Source organism: Aythya ferina, assembly GCF_964211825.1.
Source record: "Aythya ferina genome assembly, chromosome: 9".
Taxonomy (NCBI): Eukaryota; Metazoa; Chordata; class Aves; order Anseriformes; family Anatidae; genus Aythya; species Aythya ferina.
Genome location: NC_140305.1, coordinates 6,671,140 through 6,677,704, shown reverse-complemented (window position 1 = coordinate 6,677,704; position 6,565 = coordinate 6,671,140).

The window sequence follows — 6,565 nt, the reverse complement described above, 5'->3', positions numbered from 1 at the left end:
CTAGGCCTATGCCTACACGCGTCTATGCCTGGATCACCCATGCAGCTGCATCCTCTTAACCGTAAAGAATACCCGTCAGTGCGGATGTACGTGCAGGGATATGATCCTTATGCTCATTTACAGGTGTGAAGGCATTTTGCACAGTTCCCTCAGCACACACGACCTCTGCCCTCCATACACTATGATTTGGTCTGCACACATTCACAGCAACCTCCACTTCTGTTCTCGTTTCTGTTTACTAACCCCACAGCATGATGAGCGCTGTGCTGTGCTGCTGCTGGCTGATGACCCCTCTGGTTTCATTTCTGGATTGCACAACACGAGAAGCACAAGTCCCAGCTCCCTGCAGACCCCACTGATACTTCATTTGCTTGCTTGACTGTGGCCTCTGTCACCTCCCGAGAGCACGCCCTGGGCCTATAAAGCAGCACTACCTACGGAGAGCATCAAAATGCTCGTCTTTTACAGCCCTGCTGTGGTGCAGCACACTGTGCCATGCTGGCCACACTGGTTTTGCCAGGACACCATCACTAAGTCTGCCAAAGACACACTTACTGCTACCAGCGTCTGGCAAAGCAGACCAAAACCTGTTCCTGGATTCTCTGAAAGGTAGCTGGAATGAGTCGATAGGCCACAAAAGCTGCCACGCTGAGCGATGGACATACTGCCTTCCCCAGGAGGTCCACACTTGGTTCCCCAACTGCAGAATCGTGCTCCTGTCCCATTCAGTCCCCAGCTGTAGCCTATGCAGAACAACGGAGCTGGATCTGCAGTCAAAACCCAGATGTTCCTCACCGGTGCTGAGTGGGGAATGTCCTCAGGCACCGCTGTGGAACTCGGAAGGCCAGCTGGTATGCCAGGTATGTGCAGTTGGACTGGATTTGCCTAACATGCAAGAATGCAGACACCACAGAGCAGCTGTACCGGAGTTACAGGTATCAACATTTTCATCTCCAAGATTAATTAGAAAGTAAGGGCTGAACACATCATCCCAACTCGCATCCCACGTCCCAGAAAAAAAGTTTCAGGAAAACAACTCCTTTCAGCAGCCTACGTCCTACTCAGCTATGTAACTCGCTCCAGTAATGGACAATACTTTTTTCTGCCTAATCCTTCCCCAATAATCTTATTTTTCCATGCAAAGACCTGACCTAAGTAGACCCATGAACTCAGAAGAACCAGTCTGCTGCTTTTGTGTTTTCGCCAGTACATCAGAAAACGAGCAGCAGCAGCAAACACACCACGCTTACAGTGCACGTTAAAGGCAGCGGCCAACTTCAACACATTACAGCCAATCTTGCAGCTTAGCAGAGGACAAATTTTGCTGCCCTACAGAAACAGGACTGCAGGTGTAGGACCACACCTAAATTAGATGCTTTCCAGAGCAGAAAGCCAGGCTGCACTTAATGACTGACTAACTAGAAGTGATAGAGTTGGAATTCTCCCCCTCCCTTGCTTCCCCACCACCAGGCACACTGTGCCTGGGTAACTCTGTGATGAGGAAGATAGCTCAGACTTCCCAAGGAGCAACTGCTGATGGTTATCAGTGCTGCACAGCAATGGGAGTGGGGGAGGCAGCTGCAGCACAGCTGCACTGGTGGGGCTGTCCTTAAGCCAGAAAAATGCCGTACCATGGACTGCTTTGGGTTCTTTCCGTAGGTCCACTTAATTATCTAGACACAAAAGCTCACAAAGCAGCAGAGTTATTCCTCTAACTCAAAAGAGGCTGCAAGAAGACTTTGTGGTCCTTCTCTTTTCCCTTCCGCCACTGCCTGGAGGAAAATTCCTTTTCTGAGGGCCCTTTGACAAGGCTTTAAATGAAGGCAAGAAGCGTTGTGTTTTTTTTTTTTTTACTGCTGCCGGATGCTGCATTCTCTTAGTTTATATTCCACTCTTCTTCCAGCAGCCTATCACGTTCAGAATCACAGAATTTCTAGGTTGGAAGAGACCTCAAGATCATCAAGTCCAACCTCTGACCTAAAAGAAGAGACAATTCAGAAGCAGACAATTTTCAAATCAAGTGTTACAGTGGCTTCAGTGGCTTCTTGTGTGCATCGAGCTGCTGGTAAAGCCTTCTCTAGATCCTAGGTGTAAGCTTTGGTGAGTTTCGACATTATTTATTTGAAAAGATGTCACTGCTAAAAAAGTCAGATGCTCTGGACTGATGAATTCCTAAGTTTGCAACATACTTTATATAAGGAAGAAAGCAAAAGTTCTCATTTCTAAACAACTGCCAAATTTCCTTCTGAAAAAAACAAAACCACACGCCCTTTTATTGCAGAGAGAAACCTCTTTACTGACGTCAAGTACCACAACAACAAAGCAGAGCACTCACCATTTACCCTGACTCTAGCCAGCATGCTCCTCAGTCTCATTTTTCAGCACCTACACTGAGTTTCTTTCAGGCACACCGAGCCACAGACTACTCCAGGTGAGCAGCCCTTTGTGAAACAAATTCGGGCTGCTGAACTTGGTGACTTCACGGGAGACCTGCTGTGAAGGTTTTTTCCACTTGATAGGAGATTCATATGTAAAAGACAAAAAGTTAAAGGCCCAATCTAAATTCAGCTGCAGGAGGTAGCTTCTAATTGCACTTTGGATCAATAAAGCAGCAATCTAACACTTCTTTGTGTTACTGGGCAGGGGTTTGTACTTTTCCAGACAATTTTCCCCCTGCTTTTCACATGTAGTCGTTTGCTGCTTGTAAGATCTGGATTCTCCACATTTTAAGCGCAGAAAAAGCATTCATATCCTTAGAGGACATACAGAGTGATTTACCTGTGCCATAGATTTTGGTACCTTACCAGCAGCAACAGCACGTTCAGTAAGTAGTGCCAACATTTAAGCAGTTTAAGGTGCTAAAAAAGTTTTAAAAATAGCAGGCTCAAGTTGTTACAGCCTGCACTGAAGCGACAGGTGTACTCAGGACTTAAAGGGTGTTAAGTAGCATTTTATTCCTTTTCCCAGCCGTATACCACTAAGAGCAGGCCACAAGGTAAATAGGCATTAATAAAGCTCCATCCAGAAATCTCCTGTCAAGAGAAAATGTGTTATTGTAGCCCTCTTGTGTTCAGCTGCATCATCAGCTGTTGGATCCAGTCTCCTTCCTTCAGCCCCTTAACCCCACAGCCAGAGTACCTTCACATGCTTTAACCACGCTGCCGCTCAGTCCTTTGCCCTCTACACCTCCCTTCAGTTTCTTTCACGTTTTTCCTCTTCCCACCCCCAAATGTACAATTCAGGTGTACTCAGGCCATGCTCTGCAACAGCAGAGGGCTCAGTTGGTGCGCTCCACAGCAAAACAAGAGAATTGCTGTTTTGTAGTAGGAGGAGGAGGGTTAAAACATCCCTCACTGCCTGTAAGCATGCTTACATTCCCAGCACTGATTATATTTATAAACGGGTCACGATGAATACAATTTACAGCCTTTTTCCCCTTATTAGATTATGCCTAAGAGATCAAGTATTAAATTGAAGACCCCACAAATACCATTCAGACATTTGCAACATTTCTCTGTCCCTACAGGAAGCCCCCTGACATTCTCCAAGCCCAGTAAGTACTATTGACTATATGGGTCCCAGATCCTCCCTGTCCATCACCAGGATTAAAAGGTCTGGTGTCCACCACTTCGGTGGAGCCCCGCACAGCCAGGGTTGTGAGAGGTAATGTTTTTTTACATCATGCTTGTCCAAACTGCAAGGGCTGTAGCAAACAGATGAGCAAGGATGGCAACACTGCTGCAGTTACAGAATGGGATGGAGCCTTGCAGCTGGGGATGAGATAACAGGTCAGTTCCTAAAGACTCACCTTCCACGTCTGCTGCCTCAGTCTTCCTGAAGAGCCACCACAAGGCCAGCTCACTCTTACAGATCAGGAGGCTCGGGCAAGCAGTTTGGTCGTGCTTCAAGAGCTCTTATCACCCGCCTCAAGGAGCCAAACTCCAACACAGACATGCTGCTGCAGAGGAAACCTGGAGAAGGAGCCACAAACTAAGAGAGAAAGAAGGAGAAATGTAATGAGAACAGAGCACAGGCAAAGGACAGGGACTAGAACAGAGAAAGAGCTATGGCTTAGCAGCAGCTATGTCAAGGAACACGGGCAAGCAGCGCCCACTCCTGATCAGCAGCACAGAGGATGCACTTCAGTTTGTGAACATTTGTGAGAGTTTTGACAGATACACGCACATAGATCTTAAGAGTAGCTAAAACCAAACAGAAAAGAGGCTTCAGAAAAGAAAGATCAGGACAGAAGCATGAGGCTCATGGAGTCTTCTTTACTGGAAAGACAGCCATGGAGCAGCAATGTTAAGAGCAAGTTTAACCCTGGTCTGTCTTCTCCAAGAAACAAGTAAAGGGGAGAAAAGCACGCACCTCCAAAACGTTTGTTCAGTTTCCTAAGAAACAGTGTAATATAAAGCATTTCAGAGGAAGAATGGAAACACCTCATATAAAAACACAGATGGAAAATCCTACAGTCAACCTGTATTCCTATATTAATTCATCTTAGTTTTGGACTTTGGCATTTGGAAAAAATGCTAAAAGATACCTAAGCCTCTTGGCATCTCACAGAAAGCATGATTCTTAGCATACCAGTGTTTTTCTAGACAAAATTAACAGGACATACTTAATAATTCACTTACAACAGCTAGATGTAAGGCAACCCATACAATCCGTGCGACAAAAAGCAACTCAGGAATGAATATTCCAAATATTCTGCAGGCAGGCCAGCCAACCCACTCACATTGGTATAGTCACGTTAAGAATATATCAAAGAATCTGGTTCATCTCCTCTATGCAGGGGCAGACTATATAGAAAAATCAGTAAGACATCAGTAAGGGTACACAAGCACATTAGAGATCAATCAGTTACGGCAACTCTGAGCTGCCCACATACTGGGGGGAAAAAGGCTCATGATACAGAAGCAAAAAGCAAAGTTTCTAATTTTTTTGGTTCATTATTTGAGAAAATACTTTATATTTAAATTAGGAAAAATAATTTGTATAGACTTAGTTTATTACTGATATCATTTTAATACTTTCTTCCATTGCATAAACAATAAAAACAGTAACACTATCTAGAAATCTGTTCAACTATTAGCTTCTGCATATTTATAGTTTAGTAGCCTGCACAGATACCTAGAGACCATACCCTTACTTTCTCCAACGGGGCAAAAACTGCAGGATCATTTGGTTGCAGCTGCTTACAAGTTCATTGTGAAGGCTTGCTGTTCTGGATACATCGTACAACTGCCTTTCCCCTTTCCCCTTAAGCCCACAAGAAGCAGATAAAGCTTCAAAAGGTCAAGTTTCAACCCACTGACAGGTATTTAGTTGATGACAATTAAAAAAAAAAAAAAAAAAGCTAAGCTGGCAGAAGTTCATTATTTCCTCAAGAGTTTGATCGTGGTGTTTCCCCGTTAGCCAAGTCATTCAGAACTAAGGACTTAAGTCCACTCAGACAAAAACACCTTAGAGAGCTTTCCTTCTAAAGTATGCAGTAGTAAACCTGATAACCATTAAAAAAAAATAAAATGCATCTTTCCTGAATCCAGCTTGTACTAAATCTGCCCATTGCATAGAGTCACACCACAAACCTCGTTGCTAAAGACTTGCACACAGCTTATCTGAAGCTTATATTGTTGTAAACTCCCTAAGCCACGTGCAGAGCGGTCAGCTACACATTCTCATTTCTGAGAACAATGCATGTATTTTAGCATTTTCACCACAAGGACCCCTTTTGCAGTTCTCCAACATTTTCATACTCGATCCAGAGTTCAGATAGCTTATTTACAAGACACTGTATGATGGTCTGCAGAGACCTCTGAGCAAGCTTTCCCGACTACAGATCAGTAAGAGCTTGATTGTTTCTGGTAAAGTTTTTGTTGCTTGAAGCTGATCAAAACGAGATGTCTCATTAAAAAAAAAGACAGTATTATACTGCATAAGCTACTCAACTACCTTTCAGCAGTGGAAAGAGTTTGTGAAACCCTTTCAGATTCCTTCTATAGTTCCTAAATACCCTAGGGAGCATTGAGCTGTTACATTTGAGCAGGTCAGCATTCAGGTATTCCAAGTGTTACAAAGCCACCAGTGCTCCATCCCAGCCTGCGAAGGCTGGGAGCAGCTGTGAAGCATATATTCCCTGCTTGTCCTCATCCCTCCTCCATGAGAAAGTATCGCAAAACAAGTGCAACCACCTCCTGTGGCTGCAGTTTGTCTCCTCTGTGTATATCTTACTGTGGACTCCACTCATCCCATCCAACAGCGGCTGGAATTTCCATAATACCTCAGGCAGACCCAAGGCACCTCGGGGAAGGGGGGTTGATCCTCTGATACTCTATGTGGCAAGAAGCTTTGCATACCTCTGAAGAACTAGATGAACCAGAGAAGAAGTCTGTATGAGCTGGCAAGCAGGACACAGGACAGGGAGCAGAGCTGTACATCCCTAGTCGGGACCATGCAGCAGTTGTTTGTCTCTGCTCACGTTTCATCACAGGCCTGTAAGCCCAGTGCTGTGGCTCATTCAGCTCCACCACAACACATCTGACAAGGCATCCCTCCAACC